Raw genomic sequence first — 18359 nt, 5'->3', positions numbered from 1 at the left:
GTCAAAGATGACCTGAACTAAGTCTAAGAACACTGCTACAATATACTGAACATGTGCTGTGTTCTGTCATGTGACAATGAATATGGGAAATTAGGTCAAAACTTTTCTCCTTTCTTCTCTGTCCACGTAGTCATTTTACCATGCAACACTCTTTATCCATAATGTATGCTAATTAGCACTGTTGCTGAAACACAGTTGATTCCATCTGAGTTAGTGCTTCAGTATGGCTTATGTCTCCTTGGTTTAAGACTGCAGATGTGACAATCTGAGGCAGGTTAGTAAAATAGGGAATCAATAGTGGATCTGGAACCTGGCAGAAAAACTGCCACCGTTAAACACATGTCCTTTGGTGTCTCCAAGAGGGCTGCTGGAAGACCCTTGTGAGAAACTCCCATTTGGAAGGAGATTTCCTCCAGAATCTAGGAGAAGCCCCAGATATTCTCCAGGGACCTTATCATTGGGCCCCCCTGGGGGATTAATGGGTGGGATAATCAGCCCTACCAGCAAAAAGCTGGGATCCCTCCCCTGTCATTGCAAAGAGGCAGAATAATTAATGGTTTAAAAAGCTAAAAAGCAAGCTGGAAAACAAACACCCTTCTCTCCCCCTTTCCCCTGCTCTTGCCTTCTTCTCCCCTGCCTGGAACAACACCCAAGTAAAACCTGGGCATTTATAATCTATAATGAGAAGTTGCAGTCTGTAAATTGGCCCTCTGTATCACTCTTCAGCCCCTTCCTCTCCACCTGGCACCCATGATCTGTTATTGTCTCCCATTTCTCTTCTCACCATTCCTTAATAAATTACTGGCCATGAGGGTGGATGTGGTTCAAGTGATTGGACTTCTGTCTACCCTATGTGAGGAGCTGGGTTCATTTCCGGGCCTCCTGGTAAAGGTTGCTCATGCTGTGAGACAGGCCTGTGCAGCAAGTGACTCAGCAAGATGATGCAACAAAAGAGAGACACAGGGTAGAGCCAAGGCAAGACACAATAAAAACCATGAACTGAGGTGGTGCAGTGACAAGGAACCTCTTTTCCACATCACAGGTACCTGGGATTGAATCCCAGTGAAGCCTGGAGGAGAAAAACAGAAGAGAAGACATAAAAGAGAAACAGACATAGAAGATCACACAGCGAATAGACACAACAGCAAAAAACAGCAGGGTGTTGGGGGAGGTGGGGGAAAATTACTGGCCTAACTAACCCAACATGCTCTTGAAATCCACTTCTTGTAACTTAGCCAGAGCCTAGAGAAAATCTGGCAACATATACTTGGTGTTGCCGTTAATGAATTCCAAAAATAGATGTTGGATTATGTTTATAAACTGCTCTGTCCAAGGTTTCACTTTTACTTGATTAAATTATGATTAAGGCTTTGATTGGGCCATGTCAGTAGGGCAATGAGTCCCTGCCCCTTGGTGGGTGGGGACTCACAAAGAAAAGACATGGCAAATACATACTTGGGAGTTTTAAGGCTGGATCCTGGAAGTAAGAGCACACAGAGGAGCAGAGAGAAGACTCTATTAGACACAGCAGAGGCCCCAGGAAGAGAGAGGAGCTGTTTACCTGACAGTCTATAGGTGGCCTTGTGGAGAGAGCAGAGCAGCTGAGCCCAGAGAGAGGCAAGCCCTGGGGGGAAAAGAACTCAAGAAATGTGAACCCTTTCAGATATTGGCAGCCATCTTGCTCCAAAACATGGCAATAGACTTTGGTGAAGGAAGTACCTTACTCTTTATGACCTTGTGGCTGCAAGCTTTTACCCCAAATAAATACCCTTTAAAAAGCCAAGAGATTTCTGGTCTTTTGCATCAGCAGCATTTTGGCTGACTAATTTAGGGTGTATGTGCATGAATAAAGAAAGTACCAAGAAGGACTGTGAGCAGTGATGTGAACAGACATCCACACACCTATATTCATAGAGGCATTATTCAAACTTGCCAAAAGTTGGAAAGAACCCCGGTGTCTGTCAACCTATGAATGGATAAACAAACTGGTATATATACACAATGGAATATTATGCAACTGCAAGGAGAAATGATGTTATAAAATATTTGAAATCATGGATGAAACTGGAGGACATTATGTTGAGTGTAACATGCCAGACACAAAAGGACAAATAGTGTATGACTGAGTTACTATGAACCAAATACATTGTGTATCATATTGTATGATTCAAAAAAAATTATATGTATTAAGTACATTTGAGAAATGTATGCTTTTATTCAACTGTTTTCTTTTAATTTTTTAACTATTTGTTTTCAATCATTAAATGTACAAAATGAAGTTAAAAAGATATTTTACGATTCCATTGATATAAAATGTACGTATAAATCAATTTATAAAGATGACCTTTGGTTGGTGGTTACCTACAGCTAGGGAAGGCATACTAAGGGGTGTGGAGTTTTTCTTTTTGGAGTAATGAAATAATTCTAAAAGTTTTTGTGATGATGAATGCACAACATTGCAATCATACTAAAAGCCATTGACTATACACTGTAGATAGAATGTATGTTATTTGAATAAATCTGAATAAAAGACTTACTAAATAAATAATTGTGCTAGGATGGCCAGAAATAGCAGCTCTGTAAGGCAGGGTAACAGAGAGAGTGAGGAATGAAGAAGTCTCTTGCCTGTTTTTCGCTTATTCTCATTATTGATATAATGAAAATGCACTCCTAATGATGAAGTGATGCATGCACAACTCTGTGATATACCAAATCCCATTGCTTGTATTCTTTGGATGTATTGTATGATTTATTGACATGTATGTATAAAATCATTTTGGGAAAAAAATTCCCCCAGAACGCAGGCCAGGGGCCAGAACGCCCCAAGGCTCCTCAGAGGTACCCAGCCCCGAGCTCTGGGAGGAGGGAGCAGGGACGACGGCCTCGCTCGGGGAAAGGCCCGGCTGCGCGAGCCCAGCGGCTTCCAGCGGCCGCTCTGCAGCCGCCCTCGGTGACCCTCACCCCCGCTCGGGCCGCCTCTGGTGCACTGTGGGTGGGGACAGCCCCCTGCTCGGCCAGCGGCCCACCCCCGCGTTCCGGCGAATCGCACTCCCTTGCGCCAGCCGGACCACGCAGTGATTGGCTGCCTGGCACTGTCCGCTACGGATCGGGCCACGCCTCTTTGGGGGCGGAGTCTGGGAACCCGGCCCAGACCTCATTGGCCCTCGCGCTCGCAGGCCCCGCAAGCCCCGCCCAGTCCCCCGAGCCGCGGGCCCTCTAAGAGCGGGCGGCGCTCGGGAGCGCGCCGCGCGTCCGGCTGCCCGCGGTCCCGCGCCGCCCGCGACCTCGAGGGCTGGAGGGCTCAGTGTCTTCGCGCGCGCGGGGCGGGGAGTGCTCGCCGCCCTCGGGACCCCCGTGTTCTGCGCCGAGCGGTAAGTTTGCGCCCAGAGAGCCATCGAGCGGGCGCAGCGCGGGGCCCGAGGACGAGCGAGCCCCGTGCCGCGTGAGGGCGCCCGTCCCGCGCGCCTGAGGGTCCTGCTGCCTCGCCCGCGGGGGCGGGGCCCCTCAGGGCCGGTGGGGCCAGGCAGGGCCGGGCTGGGGGCGCTGCTTCCGCGGGCGGCAGTGGCGCGGCCTTTCGGGGGTCCCGGCCCAGGGCGGCGGGGCTGGGTGGGGGGGCCGTGTCAGAATGAGAGTCCAGCGGCCCACGGAAAGGGTGGCTCGCCCTCCCCCCACTGTCCCTCCTCCCCACGATTCCCCCTCCCCCCGTCCCTCCTTTCCCTCACTTCCCCACTATCCCTTCCCCGCATAGTCCCCCCTCCCTTCACAGTCCCTCCAACCCCCTTGATCCCCACTGTGGTCCCTCTTCCGTCCCATGGTCCCTCCCCCTCCACAGACCCTCCTCCTTCCCTCCACTGTCCCTATGATCCTCCCAGTGGTCCTTTCTTCTCCCCACTGTCCCCCCCATGGTCCCTCTTCCCCCACACGGTCCTTCCCCCACGGTGCCTCCTTTCCCCCACAGGCCCCCTCCGTCCCCACATTTCCCCGGGTCCCTTCATGGGCCAGCCTGCAGCCCTGCCCTCCTCCCACCCTCCAGACCCTCTGGATGCCTGGGGTCTTTCCCCTTTCAGCGCCCCCTTCCCAGGCTCTACCCTTCACATTCGCGGCCAGGCCAGGCCTGGGCTGCGTCTCTTTCTCCTCCTTCCCCCGGAAAGGGCCAGCTGGTGTCTGCCCACAGCGTGGCTCTTACCGGGGTTACTGCTGAGGGGAGCTGATCTCCCAGGGGAAGGCCCCGGGGGAGGAGGACTGACGCCCGGTGTGTGCCTTCAGGGAGCACAAGGAATGGGGACCCCTGCTGGGAGAGACCTGGGGTGCAGGTTTCTCCCCAGCCTGGGAATTTTGCAGGGATCACAGCAGTTTGCAATTAAAAGTGTGTATCCAGCCTCAGAGGTCTGCAGGTGGGGCTCCTCCTCCTCCTGGGCATTTGCATTCTTTGGATCAAGGCATTGGTGAGCACTTGAGCCTTTAATGTTCTTTCTTGCTCCCCTTTTTACTCCTCTCTGCTCTTTGCGAGTACACGGGGCGGGGGAGGTCTGGGTTCCAGGGGCCCACTCCCACCGTGACCTCTCCTGGCTGTGGTGCGCGGGACGCCTTGGGACAGCCTGGGCGGAGGCCCCCCTCAGAGCACCGCATGACCCCAGGGAGGCTTTTCCTTTTGGTAGTGGTTACAGCTTTTCTTAAAAGTTTGATTTCTTGGAGTAATGCTGGGTGGAAATGGTTCATGACTCTTGCTAAGATGATAGCTTGCTAGGGCTGGAGGAGGTTGGTTGGCCAGCAGGATTTGGGTGCCTGCTAGGGTGCACTGCACAGACTGGGAAAGGGCACCTGCCAGGGGCTGCTGAGGGAGCCCAGGGCTGTGCTGAGCCTTTCAGGAGCTCCAGGGCACCTCTGCTTGGCAGAGGGGGTGACCCGGGTGACTTGGGAACACGATTCTAGCCCTGCTGTGTCTGCCGAGAGCCGTCACCCAGCTTGCCTTAAAGCCTCTGCGCTTACTGTTCTCAGCCTCTTAGAAGAGTTGGTCCCATTCCAGGGAAGCAGTTCAGAGCTGTGGAGCAGCTGCTCTAGTTCCTACTATGATGAGGAAGAATATAATGCTACTCTCAGCGGAAAAATCCGGGAGGTTTTATACCAAAACCTTGGCAATGAAATCTTTGGATGAGGAGTAGAAATGGTTTTTTGTTGTTGCTATTTTTTAACAAATTAATTTTATTGATACATGTTTTTAACAGGTCAACTTTATTGATATATATGTATAAAGCAACAATTCATTCAAAGTGTACAACCAAAAAAAAAACAACAACAACAAAGTACAACCAGTGGTATTTGGTATAATCACATAGTTGTGCATTCATTACCTCAATCATCATTAGAACATTTTCATTATTTCAATAATAATAACCAAAAATAAACTAATAAGGAAATTCTTCACCCCTTGATCTCTCTGTTTCCCCTGCTGAACTGCTGCTATTTCTGGTGTTATTGCATAAGTATTTACTTATTAAGCAGTTTTACTGAGATGTATTCATATACCATACAATCTATCCAAAGTGTATAATCAGTGGCTTTTAGTATAATCACAATATTGTGCATTCATCACCACAAAAAATTTTAGAACATTTTCGGTACTCTAAAAAGAAAAAACCCACACCCCTTAGCAGTCCTTCCCCAGCTCTACATAACCACTAATCTAACTTAATTTTATAAATTGGTTTATATTTACATTTTATATAAATGGTATCACATGATATGTAGTACTTAGTGTCAGTCTTCTTAGCATAAGTGATATTATGTTACCATCTTATAGCATTAACAATACATTTGTTCAATTTCAAAGAAAACAGGCATATATGCAACTTTATCCATATTCATATATTTCACACATGATTTTACTATGCTAAAAAAAAGTTTGGTTTCTCTTTTTTTGGTATTTCTTTTTCTTGAGTACCATTACATATTAAAGTCTCCAATTCTCCACTCTTCAGTGTAACCTTGCTTATTTTTTTAAACTTTATTTTGTACATTTAATAATCAAATATGTAAAGAAAAATTTAAAAAAAGAAAACACTGTTGGATAAAGACATATTTCTCAAATAAATGTACTGGATACATATAAATTTTTTTGAATCATACAATATGTTATACAATATATTTGGTTCATAGTCATACAGTATTTGTCCTTTTGTGTCTGCCTTGCTTCACTCAACATAATGTCCTCTAGATTCATCCTTGTCATATGCTTTATGACTTCATTTCTTCTTACAGCTACATAATATTCTATTACGTGAATACGCTACAATTTATTTACCCATTTGTAAGTTGATGGACACCTGGGTTGTTCCCAGCTTTTGGCAATCGTGAATACTGCTGCAAAGAACATTCGTGTGCAGATGTCTATTCATGTCAGTGCTCTCAGTTTTTCTGAATATATACCTAGTAGCGATATTGCAGGGTCATGTAGTAAGTGTATATTGAACGTCTTTAGGATCTGCCAAATGGTCCTCCACAGTGGCTGTACCATTATGCATTCCACCAACAGCGAATAACTGTTCATATCTCTCTCCATCCTCTTCAGCACTTGTGGTTTTCTGTCTGTGGCAGGGGATGATCATTTGTGTTGGGTGTCAATGATGGGGGATACATAGGAGGAAGCTCACCTGGACATACATAAAAGGCATATAAATGTGTTCAGATGTTCATGGGGCATTGCCACAGTGGGTGGAGATTCATATAATAATTGAAGGAATATCCAATTCCCATCCTGGGGAGTCTGCCACATTCTCTAATAGGTCAGCAAGAATTCCCCAAGTACAGGGGCAATGACGAGTGAAGGAAGATGGTCTACTGACAAGACCTTGATATTGATGACTGTAAGAACCTTTACCGTTGAAATTAAAACTTAGCCTAGTATTATAGGGTGCTAAGAATTGCCTTCTGGGAGCCTCCTGGTTGCTCAAATGTGGTCTCTCTCTAAGCCAAACTCAGCGTATAAATACATTACTTTCCCCCAGTGTAGAACATGACTCCTGGGGATGGGCCTCCCTAGCACCAAGGGATTACTACCAACCACCAAGTAGCAATGCAACTGGAAAAAACCCTTGACCAAAATGGGGAAAAGGTGAAGACAGATGCGTTTATAAGGCTAAGAAACTTCAAAGTGAGTTTCTGCACATCTCAGCAGGATCTTATTGACTGCCAAAGTAGATACTATTCCAAATTTCAGGGCTCATGAGGGTTCTGGAGACATCCAGGCACATAGTCAGGGCAGATAGCTCAGGAGTTTAGTGCCTTGCCCTACTTTGGAATTTATGCTCCCCAGAATGCCAGAGTTGGACTCAGTTGTGTTTTCCCTACACATGGCTCTTCTGCCCCTTCTATTTGAACCTATAATTAATACTAGAGTTAGTACTGCAGAGGCCTGCATGTCCCCCAGGTGAGTTGGGGACAGGCTGGCCAGGGCTCCTTCCTAGGGTGGTATGAGGGATCTTGAAATTAGATCGTTAAAGCTGCAGATCTATTTACGGATGTACCATCTTTTGTTATCCATGCATCAGTTAAAAGACACTTGTATTTTTTTTTCCAGTTTTGGCTGCCATGAACTTGCCCTAGGATTCATTGCATGAACATGATTTCATTTGTCTTGGATAGATTTCATGGAGAGGAATTAGCAAGAATTATATTTTTAAGAAACTGAGAAAATGTTCCCCAGAATGGCAGTACCATTTTGCAATCTCACCAGAAATGTATGAGGACTCCAGGTTTTCCACATCTTCTTTAATAGCTGGTATTTTATGTCTTGATTTTAGCCATTCTAGTATATGTATATGATAACTCATAGCACATTTTAATTTATATTTCTGTAGTGGCAAAAAAAACTGAACATTTCTTCTTTGGTGAATGTGTATTAACATATTTTCCCATTTTTAAGTGCTGTTTGCTGTTTTCTTTTTTTTAAACAAATAAATTTTATTGATGCATAGCAACAAAGCATACAGTTCATCCAAAGCACGCAATCAGTGATATCCAGCACAGTCACACAGTTGTGCTTTGATCACCTCAGTCATTATTAGAGCATTTTCATTATTTCAATAATAACTAATAATAAAAACATAAAATCCACCATCTCTCAATATCTCTATGCTTTCTTTGCTGTCCACAGCTCCCATTTCTGGCTTATTTTGCACAAATACTTTTTTCTGTCATGTATAAATTGATTTCTGTTTACATTTTATATAATTGGAATCATACACTATTACATAATACTTTTAGTTCATAGTAATGCAGTCTTCCTGTAATTGTCCTTTTTCTGTCTGGCTTGCTTCACTCAACATACTGTCCTCCAGGTTCTTCAATATTGTCATATGCTTTATGACTTCATTTCTTCTTACACATGCCTAATATTTCATCCTGTGAACACACAACAGTTTGATTATCCATTCATCAGTTGATGGACACATCAGTTGTTTCTAGCTTGTGGCAATTGTGAATAATACCGCTATGAACTTAGGTGTGCAGACGTCCATTCATGTCACTACTCTCACTGCTCTCAGTTCTTCTAGATATATACCCAATAGTGGTATTGCAGAGTCATGTGATAAATCTATATTCAACTTCTTGAGGAACTGCAAAACAGTTCTTCACGATGGCTGTACATTCTGCATTACCAACAACAGTGAACAAATGTTCCTATCTCTCCAGATTCTTTCCAGCATTTGTAGTTCTCTGACATTTTAATAGTGGCCATTCTGAGGAAGTGCAGTTTTGATTTGCATTTCCCTAATCATTAATGATGTTGAATATTTTTTCATGTGTTTCTTGCCATTTGTATTTCTACTTTGGACAAATGTCTATTCATGTCTAGACATTTTTGGACAAATGTCTATTCATGCCCATTTTTTAATTGGGTCATTTGTCTTTATATTGTTGAGTTGTAACATCTCTTTATATATCATGGATATTAAAACCTTATCGGACATGTGATTTCCGATTATTTTCTCCCATTGAATTGGGTGCCTTTTCACCCTTTGACAGAGTCCTGTGAGAAGCAAAAGTGTTTAATTTTGAGGAGTTCCTAATTATCTATTTTTTCTTTTGTTTTGTGTACTTGGGATATAAGGTCTGAGAAATCACCATGTACCACAAGGTCTTTAAGATGTTTCCGTACATTTTCTTCTAGTAGTCCTGGCTTTTATATTTAGGTCTTTGATCCATTTTAAGTTGATTCTTGCATAGGGAGTGACATAGGGGTTCTCTTTCATTCTTTTGGTTATAGATACCCAGTTCTCCCAGCACTATTTGTTGAAGAGACTGTTTTTTCCTGTTAACATGGACTTGGTAGGTATGTCAAAAACTAGTTGACCATAGAGGTGAGGGTTTATTTCTAGACTTTCAATTCTATTCCACTGATCAAAGTGTTTCTCTTTATACCAATACTGTGCTGTTTTGACCACTGTAGTTTTGTGATATGTTTGAAGAGCAGTGAATTTCCTCCTATGTCACTATTCCTTTTTAGGATGCTTTTGGCTATTCAGATGCACTTTCCCTTCCAAATGAATTTGGTAATTGCCTTTTCTATTTCTGTGAAGTAGGCTGTTGGAATTTTGATAGGTATTGCATTGAATCTTTAAATCAGTTGGGGTAGGATTGACATCTTCAGAGAGTCTTCCAGTCCATCAACATGGAATATCTTTCCGTATGTTTAAGTCTTTTTAACATTTCTTTTAGTGTTGTTTTGTAGTTTTCTGCTTATAGGTCTTGTATTTCTTTGTTTAAATTGATTCCTAGGTGTTTCAGTCATTTTATTGCTATTGAAAGTGGAATTTTCCCCTGATTTCCTCTTCAGCTTGTGCATTACTACTGTACAAAAACATTACTGATTTCTGCATATTGATCTTGTATCCTGCCACTTTGCTGAACTCATTTATTAGCTCAAGTAGCTTTGCTTTTTAGACATTTCAGAATTTTCTAAAAATAGGATCATGTCATCCACAAATAGAGTTTTCCTTCTTCTTTTTCTGTATGGATGCCTTTACTGTTTTCTTTTTCTTCTCTGATCGCTCTAGCTAGAACTGGTGCAACCTTGAATAAGAGTGGTGTTAGTGGGCAACCTTGTATTGTTCCTGATCTTAGAGGGAAAGCTTTCAACCTTTCCCCGCTAAGACGTTGGCTGTGTGTTTTTCAATTATGCCTTTTATCATATTGAGGAATTTTCCTTCTATTCATATGTTTTGAAATGTTTTTATCAAGAAAAGATGCCAGATTTTTCAAATGCTTTTTCTGCATTGATTGAGGTGATTGTATGGGTTTTTTTTCTTTCAGTTTGTTAATGTGGTGCATTACATTAATTTATTTTCTTATGTTGAATGAGCCTTGCTTACCAGGAATAAATCCCACTTGGTCATGATGTACAAGTCTCTGGATATGCTGCAGGATTCGATCTACAACTATTTTGTTGAGAATTCTTGCATCTCTCTTCATTAGAGAGATTGGTCTCTAATTTTCTTTCCTTGTGTGTCTTTATCTGGCTTTGATATTATGGTGATGTTGGTTTCATAAAAGATTGAATAACTTTCCCTCTTCAATTTTTAATAAGAGTTTAAACAGGATTTGTGTTAATTCTTTTTGACAAATTTGGTCGAATTCACCTGTGAAGCCATCTGGTCCTGGGATTTTCTCTTTTGGGAGATTTTTGATGATGGATTCAATGTCTCTAAGTGGGATTGGTTTGTTGAGTTCTTGCATGTCTTTTAGTGTCAGTGTAGATTGTACATTTCTAGGAATTTGCCCACTTCATCCAGGTTGTCTAGTTTGTTGATATACAGTTTCTCATAATATACTTTTTATGATCCTTTTTATTTCAGTGGGGTCAGTCACACATTCTTCCCTTTTATTTCAGATTGTATTTATTTGCCTCCTTTTTTTCTCTCTCTTTTAATCTCAGTAGGGATTTGTGAATTTTACTAATCTTCTCAAAAAACCAGCTTTTGATTTTGATTTTTCTCTAATGTTCTTTTCTTTTTCTCAATTTCATTTACTTCTACTCTAATCTTTATTATTTCTTTCCTTCTGCTTGCTTTGATGATTGATTTATTCTTTTTCTAGTTTATCTTGTTGCTCAGTTAAATCTTTGAGTTTAGCTTTTCTTTTTTAATATTGGTGTTTAGGGTTATAAATTTCCCTCTCAAGACTGCCTTTGCTGTATCTCATAAGTTTTGATAAGTTGTGTAGTCACTTTCATTTTTCTCAATACATTTACTGATTTCACTTGTAATTTCTTCTTTGACCCACTGATTATTTAGGAGTGTGTTGCTTAGTCTCTACACATTTGCAAATTTACCTTTTTCTGTCTATTATTGATTTCCAGTTTCATTCCTTATGATCTGAGAAGGTGTTTTGTATAATTTCAATCTTTTTATATTTATAGATAGCTACCTTGTGTCCTAATATGTGGTCTATCTGCAAGAAGGATCCATGGGCATGTGCAAAGAATGATAACCCACTGAGTTTGGATGCAGCATACATTATAGGTCTGTTAGGTTTAACTTGCTTATCATATTGTTTATGTTCTCTAGTTCCTTGTTGATATTCTGTCCAGTTTTTGTAACTGATGATGTGAGTGGGGTGTTGAAGTCTCCAACGATTACTGTACAGATGTCTATTTCTGCCTTCATCTTTGCCTGAGTTTGAGACACCTTGGTTAGGTGTATAGATATTTATATCTGTTATTTCTTCCCGGTTGATTGTCCCTTTTTATTATTAATATTTAATGGTCTTCTATCCTCATAACTTTTTTTGCATTTAACAGTTTTGTCTGATAATAGTATAGCTACCCCTGCTCTTTTTTGGTTACTATTCTCATGGAGTATCTTTTTCTAACCTTTCACTTTCAGTCAGTTTGTATTCCTGGGTCTAAGGTGGGTCTCTTGTTAGCAGCGTATGGATGGCTCATGTTTTTTTATACATCCTATCAGCCTATATCATTTGATTGGTGAGTTTAATCCATTCAAAATCAATAATGTTACTGTATGCAGTATTTATTTCCACAGCATTTTATCCTTTGGTTTTCATATATCATATCTGTCTTTTTACTCTCTTTGTTAGACTTTGTTATTTTGTCTTCTATATGCTCCTCCAAGCCTCTTTGTCCTTTTTCTTTCAGACTCTAAGTCTTCCTTTAATATTTCCTGCAAGATGGATTATTTCAAACTCTCTTAGTTTCTGTTTGTGAAAATTTTAAACTCATCTTCATATTTGAAGGTCAGTTTTGCTGGATGCAGAATTCTTGGTTAGCAGTTTTTCTCTCTTAGTCTCCTAATTGTGTCATACCAGTGTTTTCTTGCCTTCTTGTTTTCTGGTGAGAAATCTGCATATGTCTTACTGGGCATCCCTTCTAAGTGGTGGTTTGCTTCTACCTTACTGCTCTCAGAATTTTCTCTTTATCTTTGATATTTGATATTCTAAGTAGTATGTGTCTTTGGATTATGTTTATTTGGATTTATTGTGATTGGTGTCCAGTGGACTTCTTGGACATATATGTTCATTTCTTTTCTGAGAGTTGGAGAATTTTCAGCTATTGTTTCCTCATATACTCTTTCAAGCTCATCTTTCTTGATGGGGCCTCTGCCATGTCCATGGATCTGTCTCTTTTCCTTTGTGTTCTTCTTCTCTGCATCTTATTCTCTTTTCTCCATGAGCAAGTGTCCACCTAATCTTGGTTTAATAAAGTAAAAGTGGAACTTTTTTTTAATCCTAGTTTCAAAGTTTAATTATTCCTCGTTAAATAATTTTAATTTCTTTAGTAAACAAAACATAACACATGTATTTATGCAAATTAACTTTAAACATAGTATAATTTAAAAGTCCTCCATTACTTCTGCATCATCATAATATAAGAGCTTTAATGTAATTCAAGACATAAAATTTGTAGTGCTTATCTCTTCCTTTTAAATGCTGGAAATTTCTTGTAAAAACCTTATCTGACTTAGGAGGAATAACAAGAAATAGGCATAGCTCAATCCACTCATCTTATCACACATAAAAATAAAATTCATGCAATTTTCAAAACTTAAGATTGCACTTTTTGTACAGTTATTTTGCCTCCAGGAGGAAGTGTCCTTTCCTCTTTGTTCCTTCTCCAGGAATTTTGGTCAGTTGCGTTGGTTTTTGTGTAGAATTTTCCCCCCAGGTCCTGTAGTTTGTTTAAATTATTCCCTCAACTCATTGCCCCCTTTTCCTTACTCTTATCAGTTCTGGGACCTGTCTAGTCTTTTTTTTTTAATTCATTTTTTAAAATATTACATTAAAAAAATATGAGGTCCCCATGTACCCCCCACCCCCCTCACCTCACTACTCCCCCGATAGCAACATTCTCCTCCATCATCATGACACATTCATTGCATTTGTTGAATACATCTCTGAGTATCGCTGCACCTCATGGTCAATGGTCCACATCATAGCCCACACTCTCTCATGTTCCATCCAGCTGGCCATGGGAGAACCTAAAATGTCTGGTAATTGTCCCTGCAGTACCATCCAGGACAACTCCAAGTCCCGAAAACGCCTCCACATCTCATTTCTTCCTCCCACTCCCTACTCCCAGTAGACACCATGGCCACTTTTTCCACTCCAATGCAACATTTTCTTTGATTACTAACCACAATAGTTTATGAATAGAATATCAGTAAATCCACTCTAATCCATATTCTATTCCTCCATCCTGTGGACCTTGGATTGGTTGTGTCCATTCCATGTCTATGTCAAGAGGGGGCTTAGATTACATATGGATGCTGGATGCAATCCTCCTGCTTTCAGTTGTAGGCACTCTTGGCTCCATGGTGTGGTGGTTGACATTCTTTAACTCCATGTTAGCTGAGTGGGGTAAGTCCAATAAACCAGAGTGTAGGAGCTGAAGTCTGTTGAGGCTCAGGACCTGGTTAACATATGGTCAGTCCAGAGATTCAGATCCCCTGGGTGTATCTTAAACCCCAGCACCAACTACAATTCTGGTAAGGTAACAGGAAAGCCTTGTGAAAAGAGATCACACCTGAGTCCAGCTCCGTCACACAGAAACACCAACTCCAAAGAAGGGCCAACTGACATGGCACTGCACTCCATCTGCCATGACCATAGAACCTGTGGGTCTCTGTAGCCCTCAGAAGAACCAATACCTGGGGTTGTATCTACTTTATCTGTCTCTGGGACTCTGCTGAGGTGTGCATAAGGGCAACCCCTCTGATAACCTCCCGGCTCTTTTTTAGAGACTCCTAGCCATATAAACTCATTTGTCCTTTCCAATTCCCCCTTATTTAGGTCAAAAAGCATTTTTAAGTGCTGTTATTATATATAGACAGAGATATTCTGCTGGTCCAAGTTGAACCTTTTATTCAAGGTCATTTTCTAGTTACGTCATCAGCTGGTACTTGGTATTGATCCCTCGGCACCAGGGAGGCTCATACCCGGGAGTCATGTCCCACACTGTGGGGAAGGCAACGAATTTACATGCTGAGTTTGGCTTTGAGACTGGCCACATTTGAGCAACATGGAGGCTCTTAGCAGGTAACTCTTAGGCACACTGCTGCTCTAGGCCTTGTTCTTATTTCAGGTGCACAGGCTCACAAGCATAACCATTAGTATCAGGGGCTCATTGTTGGACCTTCCTTCTTTTTTGGTCTTTGCCATTGCACTTGGGGGATTGCTGCTGTTCCTTTAGGGACTGTGATAGAGCTCCCCTGGCTAGAATCTCAGCACTCCTTCAGTTGTTTTTAATTGTTTCCACTATGAAAATATCCAAACATTTTTATGTACCCTGGATATATGCCCTGTAGAACTCCCTGCCAACCATGTGTCCTCTGTCAATAACATCCCACACTAGTATTCCTCTGCTGCCCTTGTTGAACCTCTCTGTGATCCAAAACTTCCTGAAAAGTGAAGCCCAATATATTGCCAGGTTCCCTTAATAGTAAAATGGAATATAGCGATGAGTTTAAAGGTTAGATATAGAATACATATTAATTTGGAAAAATTCTACATCCTTCTTTTTCTTTTCTTTTTTCTAATTATTAAGTTTATCTTCACAAGAGTCTTAGATCACAGTAATTCATATATACAATATACAGTACTCCCACATATCCAACATAAAACCTTTTCCCTTCCACAGCAATAATCTTTTAACATATTCATACCATATTTACTGAAACTGATGTACAGATATTGAGACAATAGCTTTCAAACAAGGTAACATTTGTGTTTACATTGTGGTTTATATTTTGACTATACAATTTTCTAAATTTTCAGTTATTTTATGTTTTACATGATGATTTACATTTTAGCCTATCAGCCCCTATATATTTTTGGTGTAATTTTACATGTCTTATATCCATCCGTGCATACTCTTGTGAAACACTTCTATTGCCCACACAGTTACATTGGTTCCATCTATTCAATACTTATTTCCCCCTCCCCTTAGGGCCCACAGTGACAGTCAATCTTCATTTCTTGAAGAGCCATGTTCAGAGATACTTGCAACAGTGTTGAGGGCTTGACATGCTGAACTGCCCTAATACCCTGGGAGCCACCATTTCTCTTGAGATACAGTTCCCTCTATTTGATGGCCTCAGTCCTCCCCAGGATGTGGGTGTACTTTCACTCTCATTATATGGGTCTCTATCCAGTGTTATAACCCATTCTGGCAAAATGAGCATTCACATATTCCCTAGGAGTCTGTCCTGTCAGATTATCCCCTTTAAGTATCTTAAACAGGTAACTTTCTTTATTATATTTTTGAAAAGGTTTTCTCAGCATTATACTCTCAATGAACACCTGACAATCTCCTATGTTTGTATGTTGCCCCACCCTCCCCCCAATTTCTTGGGCAATATTACCCGTCCTCCCATCCCTAGCCCCCCTCAAGCCTGCAAAGCCCCACCCAAAGGTAACCCTATGCCCCCATTTTATCCCTTCCATGTACATATACTTACCTCCAGCTTATCCTAGATTTCACCCATGTAGATGTCAGCTTACGTCCTTCTTCTGCCCCCCAATTTCTTGTACACCTATCATCCAGTCGCTAGCTCTCTGAGGCAGCTTGGTTTGCTTGTTTCATATCATTGAGGTCATGTAGTATTTGTGCTTCAATGCCTGGGTTGCTTCACTTAACATAAGGTTCTCAAGATTCATCCATGTTATCACGTGTGTAGTGTATTTGTTCTTAAAGCCGAGTAGTATTCCATTGTATGTATATACCACATTTTATTTATCCATTCATATGTTGATGGGCATTTGGGTTGATTCCAACTTTTGGCGATAGTGAACAATGCTGCTATGAACATTGGTGTGCATATATTGGTTTGTGTCCTTGTTTTCAGTTCTGCTGGGTATATACCCAGCAGTGGAATTGCTGGGTCATATGGCAAATCTATGGTTAGTTTTTTGAGAAACCGCCAAACTGTCCTCTAGAATGGTTGAATCCTTCTGCATTTCCACCAGTGTTCCCATTCCTCCACATCCTCTCCAGCATTTGTATTCTTCTGTTTTTTTTATAGCTGCCAATCATATGGGAGTAAGATGGTATCTCATTGTAGTTTTGATTTGCATTTCCCTGATAGCTAGAGATTTGGAGCATTTTTTCATGTGCTTTTTAGCCATTTGTATTTCTTCTTTGGAGAAGTGTCTGTTTAAATCTTTTTCCCATTTTTTAAATGGGTTGTTTATCATTTTATTTTCAAGATATATGAGTTCTTTATATATACAAGTTATAAGTCTCCTATCCGATATATGGTTACCAAATATTTTCTCCCATTGTGTAGGCTCCCTTTTCACTTTCTTGACAAACTCCTTTGAGGTGCAGAAGGCTTTAATTTTGAGGAGGTCCCATTTATCTATTTGTTCTTTTGCTGCTTGTACTTTTGGTGTGAAGTTCACGAAGCCATTTCTTATTACAAGGTCTTGTATATGCTTCCCTATACTGCTTTCCAAAGTCGTTATGGTCTTGGCTCTTGTATTTAGGTCTTTGGTCCATCTTGAGTTGATCTTTTTATAAGGAGTGAGATGGTAATCCTCTTTCATTCTTTTACATATGGATATCCAGTTCTCCAGGCACCATTTGTTGAATAGGCCATTCTTTCCCAGTTGAGAGGGTTTGGTGGCTTTATCGAATATTATATGGCTGTATATATGAGGATCTATATCAGAACTCTCAATTAAGTTCCATTGGTCTGTGTGTCTCTCCTTATGCCAATACCATGCTGTTTTCACTACTGTAGCTTTGTAGTATGTTTTGAAGTCAGGTAGTGTGATTCCTCCAATTTCATTTTTCTTTTTCAGTATGTCTTTGGCTATTCGGGGCCTCTTTCCTTTCCAAATAAATTTCATAGTTAGCTTTTCTACTTCCTTAAAGAATGCTGTGTTGATTTTTATTGGGATTGCATTGAATGTATAGATCAGTTTTGGTAGGATAGACATCTTAATAGTATTTAGTCTTCCTATCCATCAACAGGGAATATTCTTCCATTTATTTATGTCTTCTTTGATTTCCTTGAACAGTCTTGTGTAGTTCTCAGTGTGTAAGTTTTTTACATCTTTAGTTAAATTTATTCCTAGGTATTTGATTTTTTCATTTACTATTGTAAATGATATTTGTTTCTTGATTTCCTCCTGAGCTTGCTCATTACTGGTGTAAAGAAATGCTACTGATTTTTGCGCATTGATCTTGTAACCTGCGACTTTACTAAACTCATTTATGAGTTCTAGAAGCTTTGTTGTAGACCTCTCAGGTTTTTCTATGTATAGGATCATATCATCTGAAAATAATGAAATTTTGACTTCTTCCTTTCCAATTTGAATGCCTTTTATATCTGGTTCTTGCCTCAGTGCTTGAGCAAGTACTTCTAAGACAATGTTAAATAGAAGGGGAGAGCATGGGCATCCTTGTCTTGTTCCTGATCTTAGAGGGAAGGATTTTAGGATTTCACCATTGTAAATGATGTTGGCTGTGGGTTTTTCATATATACTCTTTATCATGTTCAAAAAATTTCCTTGTATTCCAATCTTTTGGAGTGTTTTTATCAAGAAAGGGTGCTGTATTTTGTCAAATGCTTTTTCTGTATCTATAATCATGTGATTTGTTTCCTTCAATCTGTTTATATGGTGTATTACATTGATTGATTTTCTTATGTTGAAACATCCTTGCATACCTGGAATGAATCCCACTTGGTCATGGTGTATAATTCGTTTAGTGTGTTGTTGAATACAGTTAGCAAGTATTTTTTTGAGAATTTTTGCATCTAGGTTCATTAGAGAAATTGGTCTGTAATTTTCCTTTCTTGTGGTGTCTTTGTTTGGCTTTGGTGCTAGGGTAATTTTGGCATCAT

This window comes from Dasypus novemcinctus, chromosome 10 (assembly GCF_030445035.2).
Source record: "Dasypus novemcinctus isolate mDasNov1 chromosome 10, mDasNov1.1.hap2, whole genome shotgun sequence".
Classification (NCBI taxonomy): domain Eukaryota; kingdom Metazoa; phylum Chordata; class Mammalia; order Cingulata; family Dasypodidae; genus Dasypus; species Dasypus novemcinctus.
This window is presented reverse-complemented; position numbering follows the sequence as displayed.